The sequence below is a fragment of the Festucalex cinctus genome, chromosome 3, assembly GCF_051991245.1.
Source record: "Festucalex cinctus isolate MCC-2025b chromosome 3, RoL_Fcin_1.0, whole genome shotgun sequence".
Lineage (NCBI taxonomy): Eukaryota > Metazoa > Chordata > Actinopteri > Syngnathiformes > Syngnathidae > Festucalex > Festucalex cinctus.
Window position 1 is genome coordinate 6965578 of NC_135413.1, and position 24064 is coordinate 6989641.

At 39.7% G+C, this 24064-nt stretch overlaps 2 long non-coding RNA genes across 3 annotated transcripts in view; one reads left to right on the top strand and one right to left on the bottom strand.

Moving 5' to 3' along the window:
* The window catches only part of LOC144015530 (uncharacterized), a 118324-nt gene that overhangs the window by 72334 nt on the left and 21926 nt on the right, over positions 1–24064 (top strand). The window contains exon 2 of the long non-coding RNA XR_013282747.1: positions 21509–21681. This is a non-coding gene — a long non-coding RNA (uncharacterized LOC144015530). The remainder of the gene's footprint in view (positions 1–21508; positions 21682–24064) is intronic.
* Positions 1353–11868, bottom strand: LOC144015848 (uncharacterized). 2 transcript variants are annotated; one of them, XR_013282807.1, is made up of 3 exons: positions 11583–11868; positions 6373–6508; positions 1353–1433 (listed from the first exon to the last, which is right to left on the bottom strand). It is a non-coding gene; the product is annotated as an uncharacterized LOC144015848 (long non-coding RNA). The 2 variants fall into 2 exon arrangements; XR_013282808.1 differs by lacking the exon at positions 11583–11868 and adding an exon at positions 10138–10231.

The following is a 24064-nucleotide window of genomic DNA, read 5'->3' on the forward strand; positions in this document are numbered from 1 at the left end:
TTAGTGCATATTTGTGTATTGATTATAGAGTATCTCCTGATATCTTTACAATATTTTTTGCTCATGTTAAATAATCTCAGTCATGCCACAAGGAAGGAAAAGGGGGGGGGGGAGACGGAGTGTGATTTGAATATGAAACTTGATTTTAGCTTTTTCTTTTCCATTTTCAAAAGAGCTACATACATACAACCTAAATGAATAATGTACAGAATAAATTTTGCAAAATGTTCCTATGTTGCTAGTACTAGAGGGGTCAAAATTAATCGATTAATCAATAACAAATCGATAATCAAATTTGTCAACAATTTTGATAGCTGAGTAATCATCTTGAGCCGTTGTTGAACATAAAATTGCCCAAATTGTCTGATGTCAGCGTCTGAACAAACAATAATGATTCTTTGCTTTCTGTAGTCCTTCGTGAAAGCAGACTGATTGTCGTTTGTGTTTAATCAAAATAAGACATTTGCAAACATCTCCTTTACTGACCAAACCAGTAACTGAATCACTTTCAAAACGTTTGGTGAGTACAACATTAATACCGCTTCCCTCCCTTGGCCAAATTGTTGTTTATAAACAAATGCACATCAATAATTGGTTAATAAACAGTAATCATGAAAAAAAAAATGACATTCACTTTAATGTTATCCAATTAATCTGTCGTCTCCAGGCAGGCATGATTATTGACCCTTTGGACAGGGTTCGTGTTAGTACATTGACTCTACTTGGCATACTGCCTCTCATTCTTCTCTCTGCTCTAGCTAATTATTCAGAGGGTCCTCTGTCCCCCTTTTTAGCCACTCTGAAACATCCATGTACAAGGAAAAAAGTATAGTGAGCGTGTGTGCGTGACTGTGCGCGTGTTTGCATTTTGCCATTGGGAGGTATACATGTTATGCAAGAACAGCTTTCCAACAGGAGCTCTATTCTCTCATGGTTGTCCTCTGGCAGAGGTGCATCTGCAATCCGACATCAGACATCTATTTGAAGAATCAAGGCGCGATAATGTCAGATGTTGATCCCGTTGGAGCCAGTGAACAATCACTTTATTGTTTGCTGGAATGATGTTACACACTCAAAATAGCTTCTTTTAGGGAAGGGTTGGATGGACAAATAAAAGAAAGGAAATGTCGACTGGACTTTTGGTGAAGTCAAGGTCACACACACAAACACAAGTTCATCAGAGGGGGATCAGTGTATCAGTTGGGAATGATTTACTTTGGGTATTGTTTTAGATCGCCTCTCCTTAGCGAGCACATGCAAGCTCAGACAATACAAGCCATATCAATACTAATACATCAATGATTCATTCCTCACCACAGACGAAAAACAAACATCAATTCATGTTCTTTTGTGCTTGCCATGGCATGTGGGTAGCTGGAGCCTATCCTTGCTGACTTCAGAGAAGAGGAGCTGCAGACAGCTGATCCGCGCGCCTTCGAAAAGACAAACAACTTGTAGATTAGTGCGCGTCTATCAGCTGTATGCGAGGCGCCGCGCAGCGATATGAACGAACAGAAAAGTAGTGCCGGCGGTTATGGCATTTGACTTTTTTCAAAAAGGAGTTTAGTGTGCAAATGTATCACTCCTTTGACCACAAATTGTTTTTAGAAGAAAAACGCTTTATTTCTGTGACCCCAGCCAACTTGCTGGACTATTTTCCTCTCGTCCAACACCGGACCAGAACTCGTGTCACAGAACGCTGTCAGGGGGTAAGTCAGTGCTGATTGCACACACTGGAGGTGAGGATGAAATAGAGATTCATGTCCAAAAATCCGAACTATCCCTTTAAGGTTCAGAATGACAGTTTCTGAAACAATCAAGGTAACACGGTTACATGCGTGGCGGACAGTTAGTCCCGTTTACTTGCTCATTTGTGCTCGATTGGAATATCCCGTTATTACAGGACTGTCAGAAAATTTTAATATTGTGAAAAAGTCCATTATTTTTTGTAATGCAATTAAATAAGCAAAAATGCCATACATTCTAGATTCATTACAAATCAACAGAAATATTGCAAGCCTTTTATTGTTTTTAATATTGCTGATTATGGCTTAGAGTTTAAGAAAACTCAAATATCCTATCTAAAAATATTAGAATATTTCCTCACACCAAGTAAAAAATAATGCCATAATCAGCAATATTAAAACAATAAAAGTCTTGCAATATTTCAGTTGATTTGTAATGAATCCAGAATGAATGGCATTTTTGCTTATTTAAATGCATTACAGAAAATAATGGACTTTATCACAATATTCTAATTTTCTGAGACAGTCCTGTACGTAAATGTCATTTCCGCTTTTAACTTACTATACATTCAATAAAAGACATTATATTTATCACTCACCATGTTAAATAAAGTAATCGATTTCCTCCTCACTCCAGAAGTGTGGTTCTTTGCTGCGAGCGTCGTTTGCTGACATTGGCTTGAGGATTTCCGGTAGATTACACGCCAGAAGCATGGACTTATATACTTATATTTATATACTCGAAAAACAATGGCCCGTTCGTTCGAGGTATTCCGAATGCGTTTATATGAGCAACGATTCCGGTTATGAAAGGAGTTACCCAGGGATCTCATTTGGGGTTTTAAAAACCCGAGGAAAAGCATATTCGGGTTGTTGCGCTTTTACAAACGTAGTCACTAACAGATCATTTTAAAGAAAGACCTATATTTCCCAATATAGCATATTTTACTTAAAATTGAAATGAAATGAAATCAATGGTAAAGTTTCTATTTCTTTATTTCTAGTTCTTGATTGTACAACGGCCACAAATAACAATACCAGTATCGGCCATCAATTGTGAGTACCGTTACCTTGAAATAAGGCCGGATATCAGCCCAATACCAATACCAACACCAACACCAATACCAACACCAACACCAATACCAATACCTGGTAATGGTACTCGCCCACCCCTATACTTAATAATAAATGAATATCAAAAGTGGGCAGCACGGTGAATGCACGTCCGCCTCTTAGTACTGAGGATGCAAGATCGAGTCCAGGCTCCGGCCTTCCTGAGTGGAGTTTGCATGTTCTCCCCGTGCCTGCGTGGTTCTTCTCCGGGTACTCCGGTCTCCTCCCACATTCCAAAGACATGCATGGCAGGTTAATTGGGCGCTCCGAATTGTCCCCAGGTGTGCTTGTGAGTGTGGATGGTTGTTAGTCTCTGTGTGCCCTGCGATTGGCTGGCAACCAGTCCAGGGTGTCCCCCACCTACTACCCGAAGCCAGCTGGGATAGGTTCCAGCACCCCTGCGACCCTTGTGAGGAGCAAGCGGTAAAGAAAATGGATGGATGGATGGATGGATGGAATATCAAAAGTATTAAACTTAACCCTCCTGTTGTCCTAAAAAATTCTAACACATTTAACCCTATGAGTGAATGGGGTCAAATTAACCCACATGTATATTAGGAGGATTAACATATCATTTAGTTTCCTTGGACTGACTCTTCCCCACGATTCACCATGTACTCCACTGGCCATAGCCAGCAATCATTTTCCCTATTTACTTCATGTCTATGCACTCTTGCTATGAGCAGGACATATGGCATCTGGCCCGCCCACCATGATCTTTGTGTCCCCCTGCTTGAGACATGGATCTCTGAAAACAGTTGAGTATGACATTAAAATTATAAAGAAACCTTGGTGTGATTTTGTTTGGTGGCCAATCTAATCTGTAATAGCCAATCACAGTCTTGATGCAAATAATAAGAGGTGCACACATTTTTGAAAGTGAATCTGTGAGTTTTTTGTGTGACACTGTGTAATGGCTTGGGTTAAAGCGCGTATCTCACTGAGTGGCGTGGAGCACGCTTGCGAGGGTGCGTGCATGTAGCGATTGTTGCTTTTTTGGCAGGCTTTGTTCAATGTTGCAAAGACACTCGCCACGCTCTCCCAAAACAACTTTATTCGTTTTTCTATATACGTTTTTCTTGTCGAAGAGAAATTTTGAACATGTTCACAATTTGACAGTGACAAAAAAAATAAAATAAAATAAATTTACTTATCTTTGTTTGAATTTCAATCATAAACAGAAGTTTCAGCGTTTCCAGGGTCAGCAGCATCTCTTATAAAGTTAACCGAAAATTCACATAAATATTTTCCTGAAGTTAACACAGTTTTAAAGTTCGGTTGTGTGTTTCTTCAAAAAGGCCAATGCCAATAATCGTCAAAATGTTGAATAATCGGCCCAGCCGAAAATCAGTCTATCCCTGACAAGGAGGACTTACTTTTTTTGTCTTAGGTTGACAAACAATGATCAGTAGTCTCAATTCAAGGCAAAAGTTGTCAATTCTTGTTGACATAAATGGTATTATGTCATGCATGTCTGGGCCTTTGTGATTAGAAGTATTAGCTACAGACCACATCATCGTGCACATGCCTTTATTCAAAAACACACATTAACACATATAGTATACCTAGAAACAGAGCTGCGGGGCCTCTGTACATGCACACCCACGCGTTCCTGTCGCTGCTCCTACAGACTGTTCTAGCTGAGCCAGCTGGTGATAACGCCACTTCCTCCTCTCTCCCCTCGTGTGCTGAGCTGTCGTGATCCTAACGTGTGCGGAAACCAGCAGAGGCCAAGGCATGTTCCACAACCGCATACCCAAGAACTTCAGAGAAATGTTTTAGCTATTAAATATCAACTAGGAAATAGGTACTGTCGAAGGATGTTGAGAACAGGGATATGAAATCACTGGAGTCAACATGTTCACCCTTTTTTTCAGACCACATTGCTGAACAATTGTTGATGACTGAAAACTGAAAAATCACTCAATTTGTATCAATTTCTGGCATATCCATAAGTAAGCAGTTAATAAACACAAACTACAATTCACATAATGAAAAAAAGAGACACGAAATCTCATATGGAGTTTAGAACATCTAAATTGATATACTCCGTATTAGTGATGGGACTTTTGGCTCTTTCAGGGGAGCCGTTCATTCGGGAGCCGTTCATTCGTGAGCCGTTCACACAAAAGAGCGTTCAAAAGGCTGGCTCTGTTATGTTTTTGTTTGGGTTTTTTTGTGGAAAATTACCATTTTCAAAAAATGACATATGGAATAGTCTAAAGAATAACATTCAATGAAGTTTTCTCTCAGAACATAAGAAAATATAAATGTGTAGTGTACAACACTTTACATATATTGACCAGCACGTGCATGTGTACAATGCACCAGCGATGTTTTGACTGTCTAGTGACAGCGAGACAGTAATGTCTACTGTCTAGCTGTCACTAGACTACCTTTGATTGCATCATAAAAGAAAATGGCTTCCCTCAGTGCAAGCACTTTTTAGGGAAGAGGAAAAGTAAATGTATAACACTTTTTATAGAACAAATTTAGGTTTTAAATGTTGATAGCATGTTTTCTATAAGACTCCAAGAAAACATTAAAGTATTGTTTGAATTATTTTTACTGTATTTGAGCCTAGCATTTAAGTTCTAAAAAATGTCCTCTGTAGTGGACACATAGCTTAAAAATAAAAACTTTTTTTGTTTTTCAAAAATTTCTTTTGCAGTATTCCAGTTACTTCACAAAGATTTGGGAATATCAAAATAAACATGATTGGACAATATTTTTTTCCCTGGTTGTCAGAAGGATATATCCCACTTGGATTCTCCCTTTCTGACCTCAGAGTGTTTGAGGAAAATGTAAACAACAAAGATGGCTGCATTCGATAAATTGTTTTTCTGGGTAACACATTCAGTCCAAAACATGTTGACCTACGTGAAGTCACTTATTTCGATATAACAAATACATAGATAAATCCGTGTATAATCGTGTAAATTATGTTTTACCATTCATGGTCTTTGTGTCTACGGGGGTTGACATTGGCAAGTGACGTCAGAATGAAGCTGGTTGGTAATGTTGGTGTCCTTTTTTTTTGTGACTTTGCAACTTGGATCTCCAAGTTTAAAGGGGCGTTCCTCTGCACACTTCCTGGTATTCCTCGAATGCAGCATAAGTGTTCGCCTTGGAGACAGTCAGCATGCTACTGGGTGCCATTCTAATTGTCTTTCTAAAGGTTTAATTTATAGTACAGCTTTTGTATGCAATCTTATTAATTTGTCACTATACCTAGTAAATGATTGGTTGTTACATTCACTTGAAAACTAATCTGTTATCGATACTTTTGCATGCAAGTTTTGGTATGTGTGCTGGGTTTAGAACAGTATTACATTATTTGTCATGCTGGAATGGATAAGCAAGATTCTGTGTAGTGGTGAAGGTGGGAATTGAGTCCAAAAATGTCCTACTAAGTCTGAAAATTTAACAACTTCAAAATCTGAATTAGTGCGAGCAGGGCAGTGCCAATTCAAACCTTATTAGGAGTACATTTGTAAAACGATGGTCTGTTCACCTGCTCATTGGAGTAAGTAGAGAGGAGAAGAGTGACAACGGAGCCATTCTGCCACAAGGGAGGGCAAACAGCGGCATGCTGCTGGATGGCATCCTTGGGAAAGTTTGCAGCTCGCGCTTGGCTCTCTGGATTTTATCTGGGGACAAATACCACACAGTGCTGAGAGGAAGCCCGATGGAGTGTGCAGGGCCACAAGCACAGGAGAATGTAACGCTTCAAATTAGAGATAGACCGATATGCTTTTTTCAGGGCCGATACCGATTCCGATTATCGGTAGTCAAGGAGGAAGATAACCGATATTTGAAGCCGATATTCATTTGCAGTAAAAGTTAAAATGTTGGCACCAAATTTTTTAATAATGCAAACCCTAACCGTTCTTTACAATGGATTCTCACACTACACTTTTCATTTTACATCCTTCTATCTGCAATAAGACATTGGTGGCGGGGGGAGTTAAATGTGGGGGCCAATGTGACATTACCTTTTATAGCATTTGGGATACTTGTAGTTTTATTCTATAAATGTTATATTTTTATATTTTGAAGTAATAGGAGGAACCCTGTCATTCAAAATGTGCATCAGCTGTGGCATTACTTATTACTACAGCAAAAAAAAAATAAAAAAATTCCATGAGAAAAACTATTCATCCCTGAACACCATACAGTACTTGTAGACCTTATTATAATTATTGTTATTGTTACCATATAGACAGTTTTGATAAGCTGAGGATCTTAAATCGAGAACAGCAATATCATGCTACTCCTCTTTACAAGAGAACTGTCAAAAGACACTTCATCATGTAGTTTACTGCCACTTAGGATGCCCCAATCAACGCAGAAAAAGGTAGAGTAAAATAACTTGGTTATAATAATAGTAAGAATAACTTGGTTAAACAGACATTGTTGCGGTGGACCGCTGCCACTTTCTGCTGTTTAATGTGTTTTACACTTATAGACACGTGTGTGTATATGGGCACACTATTCTCTCACTACTGTACTGTACTGTATCACTTAATGGCACAGATGTACTTGTCTAAATAATAACTAGGCTGCAACATTGCTAATTCACATTAACAAGCACTATCTTAGCTGTCCACATGAATAGTTACTAACACACGAGAAAGTTATACAACACACCAAACATGAGCTCATTATTCAAAGTATGATGCACGTAACGAAATTACATCACTGAACATTAATTGCAGCCGACTACGGCCATAGATGTTACATATTAGTGGCATCGATTGAGAGGATAATGTCCCAACTGACGGCAGACATGACGTGAAAAGAGAGACAAAACGAGCAAATAAGCACACTATACTTTAGTGCACTTCTCTACTAATGCCAAACATACGGAAGAGAACACAACACGTTCATGTAGTTAAACGGTGTTTGAGACACTTAATTTGTTACGGAGCGGACTTTAACGAGGTGCACAACGAGCTGTCAATCAAATCGACGTCGAGGCTTAAGGCACACAATGGCAAACCAGTGCGACAAATAAACACAATATAAAGTAACTAAACGCTATTTAGTGTCACTGTGGCATCTCACTGCATAATAACCGCTATGCAACAAGTAGTGGACGTGACCCAGAATGCAATGTGTGCGTCACGAGAGGTAAATATAATTACTCTACTCTTAACATGGAACTAGACAATATAATAATGACAACTGTTAATATTTGGAACCTTTCTAACAAACATTATTTACTTAATTAAGTGAAAATTTGTGTGATTCCCTCCCCGAGTAGTTCAAGTAGCGAATTAGCTACTTGGTGTTAGCCTACATGCTAAGCTGAACACACCACTGTTAGCTAGCGGGGATTCAATGCAAGGCAATGCAGCTCCATTCATATAGTGCATTTAATACACAACATAATTCAATGTGTTTAGCTTATCATGGTGAAACGATCGGCGGAGTCTCTTCTCTTTTAACTTACCTTCGAAGCATGTGTCTCTCGTGTTGTGTCCGTGGGTGCGTGTGTGACCGGCTACTGTGACACACGGCATACACTACTGATTGGTTCTGGCTTTTGCACGGCTAACCAATCAAATGCTGCTATGGGCGTTACATTGCTGGAGTTGGACTCCATAACAGACAGAGACGCTCTGGGCTGCATTCGAAGCGAAAAGACGGAGTTTTAAATGGATCGCTCATATCGGCCGTCAGATTAATAAAACAGACAGATACCGATATGTACCAATATGTCAAATATCGGCCCCGATTATCGGCCCGACCGATTATCGGTCTATCTCTACTTCAAATGGAGACTCTTCACAGCTTTTGATTCAGCCGTCTTTTTAATCTTTGTTTGTCTCAAGTTGTATGTCACAAACTTCGCTCCACTCTCTGGATGCTTCTGGTAACCTTAACCTCTGGTAACTTTTTAAAGGTCTTTATAGAGTTTATTTCAAGTGTTTTAGCTTGAGTACTAGTACTATAGACAATTACTGAACAAGTAAATGCCTCTTTAGAGCCACCTGAAATAGCATTAAAAGTTGAGAGAACAGATGAAATGATCAAGACGAGTAAATTGTGATGTACAAACTTTTACGGCACAACAACACAACACAATTTGTTCCATGGTGTGATTGGTCGATATGTTTGGATTTATAATCCAACCATGTTCACCATAGAAAAAAAAAATGTTGATAGAAAATTTCGAAATTCGTTCCAGGGTCAAACTGTCAGCAGCAGAATCACGTGAAATAATTTTACATTTAACCCATTCAGGCCTGGAGCGCATTGCCTTGTTTCGACCACTAGAGCTCTAATGTTCTTCTCCCTTTAAAGACCAAATGTGAAGTAATTTCCTAAAATACCATATAGGGTCACAATTGAAGCATTGAAACACTGTCCAACAAATAAAGTATGAAAAAATACATTTCTATGTTATATATTTGACGAAATAATCGCTGGTAGAGCGGATAGGTCATTTTGTTTTGTTTTGACCAATTATTGGTCTCTTAGCTGATGAAATGCATCAGAATCAACACGAGAGGGTGATGTGGGCCTCGAGGCATGTCTTGAAATTTTATTCGCGCATTCGTGGCTGACGCAGGTTCGCGGGAGTTATAAAATAATTGACGGCGATTGACGACTGCACGGGAGGACTTTGAATCAGTGTACAGGGCTCTACACTAACATTTTCACTGGTAGCACTGGTTTTTAGTTGGTCGCACCATTTTTTGTGGAGGTACAGCATGACCTTAGGCATACGCAACTCGATATATTTGTAAAATATTTTATTGGTCACGAGGTTTACCTGCAACAGCAGTGGCTATCAAAACAAATCAATAACTTCGTATAACTTAACTCATGTGAACATTATTTTGTTTAGCTCAGAAAGTCAGTACTTTTTTTCTTTTTTCTTCACCTGCTCCTCAGCCGATGTTCCCCTGACCTTTTCATCTGTATCATTTGAACTGTCCAAGCCAAGCTTGCATTCCCCAGTGCATACGGATCTGCCATAATATTTCACGAGTGGCAAGTCAGGCCAACATTGAACCATATTTACAATTTAATATGGACCACCATGGATGAATTGAGATTCACGACCGGCTCGCAACCATATTTCTGAATGGAGAGCTCTGCCGCTGGCGCTCTCATTCAAGTGAATGGCAAAACACCACCAGCGCGCGGTGTGCACTCACGAGTTTTTTTTTTTAAATCACAAACATTACAAATCCATCCACAAGTACCTTTTAAATTGTAAATATAGTTCAGTGTTGTTGTAAAACATTATTACGTTTATCGTACGTACTGTATTTTTATGACTTTGGCGAAGACTGGCGGGCGCTTTTACTTCTCTCTCGTAAAACAAGGAAATGGGCGTGTGCCACAGCGTTGCTCTCTGCGTTGCTGTCGGCCAATCAGATGACAAGTGACGACACGGCCCCCCTCGTCTCCCGACAACCAGAGCTGCAGAACCACTGCCGAAAGGGTTCTAAGCAGAGGTTACAACGGAACCGCTCGGCCCCGAAATAGTCCCATGGAGATATCCAGGGACAAAAAATGCCGCCTCAGTGTGGAAGCGGTGCGGTGGAAAAGCGCCATATATTTGCATGTAAATTGTAGTCTGTGCGGTGCGCGTGTACACGTATGCGACATCCATAAATCTGAAGTAGCCAGCCAATCACATTGCAGCGGCTCATTTACCACACATAATATTCGATTGATTCGGCGTGTGGCGGTGCACTCTCGTTGCTACGGGAGATCGAGTGGAGGCAGACCCGTCACCAGAAAGAAATTGTAGGGGGGGCATTACTTTTTTTGGGGGGGGCACACTTTATCAACCTAAATCTAATGTTCATCAGGTTGAACAGCGGCATTGTGACAACTGCAAAAGTGTTCAGAAATATTTTCTGTCACTTAAAAGCGGCAGTTCGTTCTGAAATCTAAAAGACAAACTGAAAAAAAATGTGTAGTTCATTTTCCATTTATTCAACTCAAAAGTTCATTTGAAACAAATCCACTCGTCACTTCTGTAAACAATTATGTCCGAATGAATGACTCAGTGACCCAGCCCCTTCTATCTGGAATTGGCTAGCAGTTGCCTTCATTTGCGTGTTGGATTAGGGCTGTACGATATGGACAACATTTCCTTTCATTTTTGCCAGACATCTCTATTCTTTGATCTTTGACTCAGCATGAGACTTGACATAATTTCACTTTTTTTATGGTGCCTTCTGTATTTTGTGTTATTTTATTTCTATACTTGTACAGATTTTTTTTTTTTGTATTTTATTTGCGTGTATACTTATCTACTTATATTTACTCTAATTAATTTTATTTTGTGTTATTTTATTTCACTTGTGTCTACTAAAAGACTAATTTCTATTCCATGTACAGCACTTTGTATGCAGCAATGGCTGTTTTAAAGTGATTTAGAAATAAGGTTGAGTTATGTCGATGATATACAGAAACAACATATGGGTTCAGTGAAAAACTAAGCAGAATATCAATCCAAAAGGATGTGTAAAGTGCTGTTTTTTTAATTAGAACTTAGTGACAGTCATCAACATGAACAAACTTGGCAATAAAAAAAGAGAATTCAACTCACATTGTACTGCAACTGCTTTAGTGATAAATAATTTTATGCTCCTTAGTTGTTGTTGTGTATGTGTGACTGCTTGGGTCTGCTGTGAATTGCTACAATTGATCCGTGCTGTGTGGCTTGACTAATTCAAATAAAAGTTTGACACTCACTTGTAAACGTAACCAGTGGACTCAGGATTCCCATTGATGTCAACTGTGTCATCCTGGATCGAGGTTTGGCATTTGGTGGCTTCCATTAAAGCGGCACGACTTGCTCACTGCTCAGTCTTTGTCCCAGCGCCAGCCGGCAAATGCGCACTATCTACCCGGAAGTAGATTTGGCTAAGGCACGTCTGCAGAGCGCGCGTTGTCATTGGCTCGCTTAGTTGTCAATCACAGCCAAACTTGAAAGGAGGTATGTGGTTGGCTGGCACGCCATGCTTTACTTAAAACAGAAGGCGCAAATTTTCGTGACTGATAGGACGAATAGTTGGTGAGTCATCTTGCTAGGGCGGGCACGGCTGACTGACAGGGCGGGCACAGACCCCCAAGGCCCGTCCATGGCGACGGGTCCGAGTGGAGGGCACGGCGACTTTCAAATGTACGTTATAAAAATAGTGCAGAGGGAGTATTAATGCACTCGCACCATGCGAGCGGTATTTTTTTTTCAACCAGCACGCACTTGACAGTTGCCCGCATTTGCGAGTGAAATGCTTGCACTGTCGAGCCCTGGACTATATTGCGAGCCAACAGTGACATATTGTTCAGAAATATGTTTGTAGACAATGAGGATGTTGAAAATGTTGACGGCTTTGTAACGGAATGAATGAAGAATATTTACCACTCGATCCCCGAGGTTATTACAACTGTTCTCCAGTGTTGAAGGTAGATGTGACACAGTTGTTCGTTGATTTAAAAAATATATTTATTGAAGGTTTTTAATAATAAACTTTGGTTTGTGTGAACACCACAGGTATATACTCTGAAACGTTTTTGGAATTATGTTTCTTATCCTCTTTAGGAGATGAGACATCAATTATTTTGTCGGCATTGACAATATTGTTGAATTTCCAGGAAAACTTCAGTTTTTCGGAAGTGAGTCTAAAGTCTAAAGTCACGCATAGGTTTTAGAGGCATGTTTTGGCAGGCACTGTGGGCCTTAATGGGTTAAGTAACATTTGAACTATCATACAAGTGTTAAAATAATGCCGTGGTTGTACACAAGAAAAAGACCTTGACTAAAAAAACTGCCCTTTTCTTCTGACAGTTTTGGCAAAAATGTTTTGCAAATTCCAAATTTTTCAGACTTAGGCTGATGTGCAATTATGAATGAATGAGAAAAGACAATAATTCAGGAACACACGTCACCACTACAGATATGTTCGATATTCTCGAAAGGTAACAGCAACCAAATTGACTTAAATTGACATTTTCTCCTACACCTGCTCTTCTCATTTGGCTCATTTTACATTTCCGACATTCATGATGGAATCCTTTATATATAGATTTAACTTGTATGCACTTTACCCCAGCAGTTTGTGGGTGATAGGGACCTGTTCAGCCTGCGAATCACAAAAATTCATGTATAATTGACGGCCATTAAAATGCATCAGGCAGGAAAAACATCTTCATCGCTGATAAATATTCATGATACTATTGCTTTAAATTGGTGGAAAATTAATTCTAGAAAAAAAAAGTATACATATTTTCTAAAAATATTTGGAAAAAATATAAATTAAAGTATGCAGGGGGTCAACTGCACAGTTAGGAATTTTCATGTGTGATTCAGGCTTACATCCATAAATCTGACGTCCCCTTCCAACACAAATGTATTTATAAGCAACATGTTCCGCCACAGCTGATTTCTTTGTACCTAGACGTATTTTTAGACAGCAATACAGAGTAAGAGAGCGAGAATAGAGAGACCACCACCCACTAAGCCACCCACAAACTTATCCAGATGCTTATACCAGGATTTGCTTCTTCTTCTTTTTTCTTTTTTTTTTCTTTTTTTAAACTACTTTCCTTTGCTCCCTGTGACGACACTATGCTGGAATTCACTCCTTGCTGCTCAGAGAGAGAGTGAGAGCACGAGCAAGAGAGAGAATACGATTGTATTGCTGTTCAGCAGACATTAAACCACATAATTGCTTTTCTATTTCGTGTTAATTGATTTATTCTATGTTTGGCGTTTTTTCTTTTAAACTCTTATTTCCCATTTGGGTTTGTGTCACGAACACATGCAGTAACTGCTGAGGTCCAAGATCTTGTCCGACAGGTAACAGTAGACTTTGTGCAGTAAGTTGCATCTTAAATCGCTGGAATCAAACATGTGCTGCTGATAATCAGGCCATGTCAGTGTGGCTTCAGTAGTAGTGTGAGAGAGACATGGGGCACGCTGTCGGGTCTTGTGGAGGCCCGCAAAGAGACTTGCTCCCACCTCCTCCCCAAAGACCAGTGGCTCCAGATTGATGGGGGAGGTGTTGCCTCTGCTCAGTCATCCATCACACATTTATTTGTGCTTTAGAGGAAGGGAAAATGGAAGAAAAGACAGGATAAAGAAGAAAGACTTCCAAAAATATCAGAGTTGGGGGCTGCAGTGTGGTGGGTTGAAGAGTTGAGCAAGGGGAGGCCCCTTGCCGGCAAAACTCTTCTCTCCTGCCCCCTCTATGCAAGCAAATGCTGGAAAAGAAGTCTTACCCTTGTGACCCCCTACCATTCGACAGAACCGGCCCTGATAACAAAGGCAGATAAAGCCAAATGGGAGGGCAGATTTAGTGAAGATTAGCCAGCAGGTTTGGGATTTCCTCTGAGGTTTCTGTCAAGTAGGGGTGTCCTTGCGCATGTGATGTATATGTGCTAAATGGCAGTAGTAGATTGTAAAAGAGGATGGGCAGCGAATGCTTGGTGGTCTGTCTTCCTTGCAGACGAGTGCTTGCTTGGTCTATGTGTGCCCACACCATGAGGCCATATAACAGACGAGGTTGCTGCAAGGCTATATAGCAAAGGACATCCAGAGTGCACTATAGATCAAAACTTTGAATGTGTTTGCCAGTTAGTTTACAGCCAAATTATCAATTTGAGACATGAGAATATATTTGTGGCTCAGATGGATTGTGAGATGGGATTGCACGTCACTCTTCATTGCAAAGGTTGTTGAAGTGTGATTGGTCAAGAAAATGGAAACCAGAACCCCAACGTGTACATGGTCTACAGATTCGTTTTGCTTTGACAGGTAAAGTTGTGCTTGAAAGAGGTTTAAGTTAACATGAGTAGAGATGTGCAAGTATATTTTGGTGATGATTAAAATGGTTTTTTGGGGTAATTAAAAGACATATAGCCTTTGTACATTTACAGTTTTGCTCCTAAGTTTTACATACCTCAAGCAATGTTATGTAAACTTTCAAGCATAACTGTGTTAATAGAGAATAAGTTGACTGCAAATTGAGAACTTAATATCGCTATAGTAGTGGATAGGAATACAAATTTAAAGTAAGCTAACTGGACCAAACTGTAATTGAATACTAACGGTTGTTTTGTCTTGTAACATTTTGCTTGAGAATTTAAGCCCTACATACAACAATCCAACGTCTGGAGTCAGACAGCTTTGGGCCGACGGCCTGTGCTGGCTGATGAGTGTATAAATTACGGTCGTAAAGTCGGATCGAGTTGGAATATGTTTGGGGGGGGGGCATTTCCAGCAAATTTGACATGTTGAATCAGCATCTGGCGTCGGGGCATTTGATCACTGATTGGCTGTTAGCTAGCGAAACAGTGCACCAAGCAAGAAGAGGTGTGAAGAGATGTGATGAACGTGGATAACCAGTACTGATGGAAAGCTTGGACCTCGCCCCCCCCCGCTCATTTTGTTCGTCACCCTGCTGTACCCTCCGCATTTGAACGTACAATGTCTGTCTGGACAGTAGATCGGGAAGATGACTGTCTCTTTCAAGAGAGACCGGCATTGTCTGATATTACTGATAAAGGGTATGCCAACAAAGGTATGGAAGCCAAAATATGGCATTACATGGGGACGTGACAGGTAGGATCTACTTTTATATACAGTACTGTGCAAAAAGATGGAGCGTTTCATTCATGTGGGAGGACATCGTGAGAGAAAAAGTAACCGTTATGCATTGTTTATGTTTTTATTTCAAGCCCCCGTAAAGAGTTTTCCGGTTGTCTTTAGGAATAACTGCCGCCGATGGTATGGAGGGGATTTACTTCTCGCACATGCACTGAATGTATGTAATAGGGGTGTGAATTGCCTTGTACCTGACGATTCGATCGGTATCACAATTCATAGGTCACGATTCGATTCGATTAATCCCGATATGAATTTACAAATTGATTTTTGCGATTTTTTTACTCTAATTTTGAAAATACCATTCAGTAAACTTGTACATGTACAGTGTAAGATTTATATGAAAATGTATTATTTATTGATCTGAAACTTCAGTCTTAGAACTGTAAGCCACTGTATTTAACAAACAGGTTGTAACCTTTTTCATGTTAGAACAGCATTGAAATCAAATATTAAGGCTTAATGTTCCATTAATATAACATTCTTCCATGCTTAAGGTGTGAAAGTTGGACGTTTTGTTGAATATTTTTCCATCAAAAATGAATGCTGAAAAAAATCAATTCGGCTGCCTATTGTATCGATTCGAGAATTGCATGATGTAGTATCGCGATATATTGCCGAATTGATTTTTTTTTTTTTAACACCCCTAGTATGTAATAGTCGGGGTCAGTGCGGTGTGTATTTACGACGTTTTCTCCACGAAGTGCCGACGTTTGGGCCGACGCCACAAGGGGGTAGGCGTCACATTTGGCCAACGTCGGATTGGTGTTTCTAGACCTTTAGAACCGACAAGGTTGGGCTTTTTTTTTGTTCCTATTTAGGCATTGATATTTGTAGCAGTGCAGTATACCAATAAAAAGCCAGTTTTGCGTTTGATTAACATGCTAGCCAGAAAACTGAACAACTCCAAAGAAATAACTGGTTTGCATTATTGCTATTGTCAAGCTGGGACATGGCTTCTGTGCCTTATGCCAAGAAAATACAAATGGAAAGATAAATAAACAAAGATTGAAAATTATTACCTCCTGCATTTGCATGCTGGGCCCAAAGTGAGCTTCATATAATGTAGCTTTTTTTGTGTGTGATTGATGTTTACTGACTAGACCAGACCACATGTATCCTTCTGTCTTTTTTCAGGGTGACGTAAGGAAAATCCCAGTGTTTTGTGTATAATATGATGAAGATGTGATGTGGGCAAAATTTGTGCGGTGGACAGGAGGACCTGCTTAACTTGTCCTTGAGGCTATGGGAGAGTGTTTGTTTCTTCTGAGAACTTTTCCCAACTGCATACCTCATGGATTGGTGGAGCCCCCAGAGATCCTATTTGAATCACAAATGTCTTTCGGTTCTCAATCGTTCACAGGTTTTGGTCAGTTTAGGAATTGTGCGCCCCATTAAAGCTTTGTGACAATGACTTTCACCCCTGGGACCACCGCAGGGGTCTGCCCCCCTACTGACCTCTCTATTGCTGCCCAGTCCTACCTCCAACGGTTTTCCTCCAGAGCTCTGATTGGTTCAACTATGTAGCCGACAAACCCTGTGAGGTCAACGTCTCTTTTCTCGCCGTCCGTCTTGTCCCATTTTTCCGGCTCAAGTCGGTGCTTATCAAAGACAACCCAGTTCTGTCATGTGGCCAAATCATCTTGACACCCATTTAGCATGCTCATCAGAGATAAGTTATGAATATTCAAGATGATGCTGGGGGTCATCAAGCAGAAGAAAAGAAGCGATGAGAGGGGCAGATAATGAGTGTGTGTGAAGAGGTTGAAATAAAGCGAGACAGAGAATTATCCACAGGTACTTTAGTCACTATTGTTCTTTACAATTCAGTCAGACTTGCAACATACTGAAATCAGTTTTTCTTAAATATTTATCAATAATGAATCCCTTTGCAGTGTACCTCAAAAATCCCACATTCATCCCTATATTGGAGGTTGACTTTTGCAATTTTAATTTGAACACAATGCCCCTACACTGTGGAGGACAATTCATACAGAAGCAACTTTTCTATTTGGATTAACCCTCTCTACTAATTAATGATAGGAACGGCAACTACCCTGTGTCCGTTTGAATTAAATGCATATCCATACAGTCACCATCAGACACTTGCCGAGAGGTTTTTGCTGTTAGCATAACTCATTGGTATTGATGCATTCATTATGGCTTTGTTTTTCCAGTTTCACAAAGAATTTTGCGTGCCATAGCCAGTTTAAGTTGTGATTTGAGTCTTCTTAAAGACATCAAATGGCCAGGAGATACCAAAGATGTTAATGACTGAAAGGCGAGGTACACTCACTAGGCACTAGCCACTCACATGGGATAATATATTTCAACTCATAATTATTAGACTTTTCATTAAGAAAACAAAATGAAAGCTCATTACCGGGGAGTACGTACTCTAAACATCAGTGGGCTTTGCAATTATCATAGTTGCCCATTCCTGCAATACGCTCACAATAGTGTCATCTGCCAATTCGAGATGCTCTGCAATCAAGACAATCCCGGAATTTGGCAGCGCCTTCTGAATCCACTTGTTTAAAATGTGCTGCCCTTGATCCTCTTGTTGGACAGACAAGAGTGGTTATGAATGTGTTGGATCTTGTGAGAACAAGTGAGCCAGGAAGGAGCGAGTTTGGCTGAATGTGCCCGACAGTCTCATTGACATGGATGTGAAGAACATCTAGGATCTCATCCAAGCTGAGAGAAATAGTCGCTTTGACTTTGGGAATGCGGCACCCTTCCAAGCTTTGATGTTTTGGCTGTGCATGTTGATGGCCACACGAGGGGTTATCAAAAGTTGCATCAATAAGTAATAGTAAAGTATAGTTTGCTTGATGATTTGATATGTTTTCTTTTTCTGGCAAGTTTAAAATTGACATTGGTATTGAAAGTCGACATTCAGAAAAACATCAAAACAGCATAAGAAGAAGATATGAATGACATCGTCTCAAGTTTTCAAACTTTTTTGTCAAGACACCAAAATTCCCAACACATTTTTTAGTATGAGAGGCTATACCATCCATCCATTCATTCATCCATGTACTCCATCATGTAATCGTCTTGAGACTCGAGAGGCCGTAGACTGAGGTTGAGAGCAGGTGCTCTTCCTGGACTGGTCCCACGTCAGTAATACTAAATGATCAAATATGAATTTCATTATATATACTGAACACCAGAAATCACTTTTAATGAACACCAGAAATCACTTTTAATGCATAATTTATCTACATATCAATTAATCAATAATTCAATTAAACTTTATTTATATGTGCACACGCACGCACACGCCCACACACATACACATAAAAAAAAATAATAAAAAAATAAAAAATAAGAGAGATTCAATGATGATAAGATGTTGAATCAGTAAGACTACCGAATGAACAATTCTGAGCTCTCTCTTGGAAAAAAACAACAACTTTATTTATATAACACCTTTCATACATTAAAATGCAACACAAAAGACCCCCCCCATACACACACAAAAAAATATGTGAGGAAAGGCACCCAGGAAACACTGGAGCTAAAAACTAAAAGACAACACAATAAAAACAGTTAAAGAGATACTTTTGTTCTTTAGCAATTTTTGGCAGTCAACCATTAATATTTGCCTATAATAAATTTGATATTTTCATTATTTCTCATGTACAATTAGTACCTTTAAAAACACATTTTGCAACTTGATGTCGATTGAAAATGACATCACAAGGGCTCAGGTAACCAATCACAGCTCAGGTTTGGTCATGTGACATTCACAAGCTGAACTGTGATTGGTTACCTGAGCCCTTGTGATGTCATTTTCAGTCGACAGCAAGTTGCAAAACGTGTTTTTAAAGGCACTAATTGTACGTGAAAAATAATGAAAGTATCAAATTAATTATAGACAAAATATTCACTTTTTATTGCTATAATGGGCTAAATAAGTTAAGTATCCCTTTAAAGGCTAAAAAAGAATAAGAAAAAAACAAAAAGAAAACTAAGACAATAAAAGGAAATAACTAAAAAAAATGAATAAAAATACATAAATAAACGGACTTAAAAAGATAATTTAAATTCCCAACTAAAAAAAGTGTGTCTAGAGCCTCCTCTTAAAAATACCAATCGTCTCTGTGGGCTAAATACAGCCTCACCGTGTGTTTTGGTCATATATCACCAAAGCATAATTCCAATCAGCGGCTACTGAACATATTTTTTGCTCTAACTGGCATGAAACAATTCTGAACTGTGCCACATGGGAGAATAAAATCCAAATTGGGTGACTTCAACCTTGAAATAAGTAAATCCAGCCTTAGAGGCTTCACTAACAATCAATGCATCAATCTTTGGTCAAGGTCAACACATTGTGCAACAGATTTTTTATTTTTTTTTAATTGACTCTCATATGGATAACAAGTATAATCCCCCAATCTTCCACCCCACTTCCAAATATAGATTTATGTGAACCGTGACCGGAGTGCTCATTTGAATGTGAACCATAATCTATCCCTGTTTGTGTGACCAAATCCAGAATGTTTATATACGCAGATGGATGGTTGGATATAGTATAAGTGGCCACCAAAGCCATCTTGCCACTCTCATTGGCCTGGCCTCAATTTCATTCCCTTGAAATGTATGTGTGTTGCATATTTGGGAGACACATTGCCTTTGAACATCCCTCTTCCTGCTTCTCACCAAGATGAAAATAGGTCAGGACTGGATTACCCTCTTCATGCCACAGTCCCAAACCTCTAAATGGACTAATTAAAATGTGCTTGAAAATTATGTCAAATTCATTCAGATAGTTATGTAAGACGCGCAGATGTGAAAAGTATTTTTAACTCCCAAATGTTCATCACTTCCACTTTAGCTGTCATGAGAATGAGCCAATTCCCGAGTTACTCATAGTTTGTCAGTGTCAACTGCCACTGGATTGGAAGAGCAACTGGGATATTTCAGTGAGAAACAGCATACTATGTCCTTTAATAACAGATTTGAAAACCAATGCACAGTACGGATTGTGATACGTAGTGGTCCGCATCACCACACCACATCAAATCATTAGTTTGCAATATGCCATAATAATATTTATTTTCTACTTCCTTGTTGTTCAATTGCAACCTATTTCTCGAAATGGATTTCTCAGACTTCAATTTCAATCAGACATGGAGGGTGTCTGTCTGAAGAGATCCATCTGGGTCACAGGCTGAGCTATTATCAGCTTTTTATTGTCCTTTATTGTTCTACTGTCTGTTGGTGACCAGTCCTCTGCAAGGGCTTCTTCAAAACAATGGGGAGGTGACAATGGTATTTGTACTCTGCTTACAAAACATATGTGAGACAGTTTCAAGAACATCCGGTCTGCCTTATACAGTAGACCTTACTATAGAAGCCCTATAGTATTGTGGTTGATATATAGTATACATCAAACTCTCAAGTAATGTATGACGATAAAGCCATTCATTATCTTGAATGTATCGGTATATCATTCTCTACATTTTTTTGTGTGCAGTGTTACATTGGTCACTGTATCATTTCAGAGTCTATTGTGTACTGTTTTTGAGCTGTCAATTGGTCCACTTGAACATATTTTGTGTTTGTATCACACAAATGAAGACACATAAAAAGCACACAAAGTGTTGCAATACTTGTTTTTCGCTGACATAAAAAGCACACAAAGTGTTGCAATACTTGTTTTTCGCTGGTTATTTATCGCATTTTGTCAACATTGAAATTTCTATATCAAACTTTTTTTTGTGTGTGTGTGTTGTTGGGTTGTGTACAGAAAGAGTGTTTCCCAGCCAGACAGATGCTGTCTATCCTGTCAGCTTGTTAGCAAGGGCAGTGAGGTAGATAATAATTGTCAGCTTGGCTGTCTTATTGCCAGTGACAGAGGGGGCTAGGCTGGGTGCTTTTGGCACAGGGAACACTCATTCACTAGACATCAGGTGCCCACAGTACTGTGGGGACAAGAGAAGCTTAAATGGTAGACACTACAGCTCCTGTTCTTACGATTTGTTTTTATGCTTGATTACAGATGGCTACCCAGACGTTGATACAAACCACTCTCAGAAGGCATCACACAATGGAACAAACAGGCACCAGGATGTCTGTCTCATTCTTGGAAATTGAACAACACGTGAAAGACGTCATAAACAAAGCCGAATGGATCAGCAAATGATTGATCTTAAATATGAGCAGATTTAAAATGTAAGTCACTTTTCAATAATTATTGATTTTATGAATGTGGATGCTTCACACTGGCCTCCATGTTCTTTCATCCAACATGTCTCTTGTTGGTGACATAGACCTGATGTCATAAGCTTGCTTCCGGTGTGTCAGAATGATATCATATGCATTCATGTGAAACAAGAGGAAATAAGTAATGTTTGAGCTCATTGAGATCTCTGTGATGCTTCATCCTGAAGGTGTTTGCTGGGAATGAGGTCAGAGATCTCAAGTTCTTCAACACTAAGCTAATCCAACGACGTAAGCCTTTGTATGCTTTTTGGAGAAATAGATTGTCACCTGGTAAAATGTTAAGTATTGCCCATTTAAATATCAGGTAAATTGATGCAGTAAAATCTAATTGCATGTGCACAACGTACAGAGCACCACCCATCCAAGAAACATGTAAAACAATGACCAATAGAGGGAGACAGGTCAGAAAGACCTGTCGGCACTTGCTTTTCAGCACCGAGATCTTAAATGAAAAAAAAAAATGCTCGGGAGGCAGAGTGAAAAAAAGACCAGGCTCAAGCCATGCTTCCAAAGGGGAGCGGAGCGTAATAAGAGCTTTGATTAAACATCACACATATAGCACAACGAGACATTTACAGCAGATCTCAAGATCTGTTCATGTAGCTCAGAGACAGTGAGGATGATTTGGGGGTCGGGAGACGTGATGGAAGCAGGCTGAACTAGCAGCTCAATCCCCAGCAAGTGTTCTGCAGCACAGGTAACGTCATGGGGGAGGAGTGTGGCATCCAACGAAGGTGGATGGCAACAGTCTTTATTACAAAACACTTTTGGTTTGGCAATATATACCTGAGTAAAACAATAACAAATGTCAACTTTCTGTTTTTAAGTAGTCTAATCACAATAGCAAATGTCTTGAAGTGTACACAACTTGGGTGGTATAAAGGTATGTTTAAAAAAAAAAAAGCAGCACTTAAACACAAAGTTTAAAAAAAAAAAAAACAAAAAAAAAAAACAGCTGCTGGTAGCAAAGTAAAAAGAATCTTTTATAAATAAAAATCACATTATGAATTACCGGCTAGACCAGAGATCGCTTGTTGTTACAAAAAACTGTACATTTTTAAAAATTGTTTCGTTTGTTTGTTGTTGTTTTTTTCTCTACAATCTGCATACATGCAGGGAATGTCGGTGTTTGAAAAAAACTTGTGACTTGGCAGCTAGTATTCCCAATCCAATGTCATACGGAGTGAGTTTGGTGAACGTTTCTGTGAGGGTCTGCTGTTTTGGAGGAGCTGTTGTCGCTGCTTTTGAGTGTTTAGCTCTCGCCATTTGGCTCATTGTGCTGTATGGGATGCTGTCATTTCATGTCTGACTGAAATGTCTTCGCGCTCACCTTGCACACTTCGCATTATTCATCTAATCTTTGTGTGGCGCAAAGCCAAAACACTTTACAAATTATGGATGATGACTTTCTCTTGGAAACAAACTTGCTTTCAGCCTCTTCCGCCTTATGCCTCACACTTGTTTGTGAAAAGTACAAGGCAGGGCGGGGGCGAAATGTGTGCTACAGGTGATCACACTGATTTGTCATCATATAGATCCCGTCACTCCCAAGGCAGAGGCAGCAGATGCTGTCCTTCAGTCAGTGGCAGAAAATGAGCTGACGGTCAAACTGTACTGAAATATTTTGCATCTTGATTTCAAAGAAATGAAGATTGTCAGCCTTGCTTATCATAACATGATTTAATTTTGTCACCCACCCGTATTCATACTCATTGGTGCCTATTCACTAAAGGTTTGTGTCGCCTTTGCATGGCACGCACCGTTAAAAATGGAGCAATCCGAGAGCGCCTAATTCACTAAACGCGCAGATGGGGAAATTCATCACTAAGTGTGCGGCCAACCAGATTGCATCACGGTGCGCCGGTGTTATTTGCGCGTATGTAAATTAGGTCATTTGCATACATTTGACGCAAAATATGCCCACCCCAATGCAAATGAGACTCATTGATATGCAGCGTCTAATTCACTAACACCAGCGCAAATAGCCACACCGAGTTTGCGTGACGCAAATAACGTTTTTGGAAAGCATGTATTAACTTGACGCAACCTCGATCCCGGGATCATGACATCAGTGCATGGCACGGTTCACCATCGCTCTCTGGCTGTTCACGCAGAGAGGAGAGAGAGTGGGAGAGAGAGAGAGAGAGAGAGAGAGGGAAGGGGACATTTCTCAATGTTGGTTTAGGACACATAATGTAACCCGGGCTGATCGGCAATGGCAGGGAGGCATTTTACGATCATTTTTACGTGCCAGATGCATACTGTACGCCCACGCCAACCTCTGAAAATATATTTCTAAAAAACCATCGCACCAATAATTTGTACTTTATGA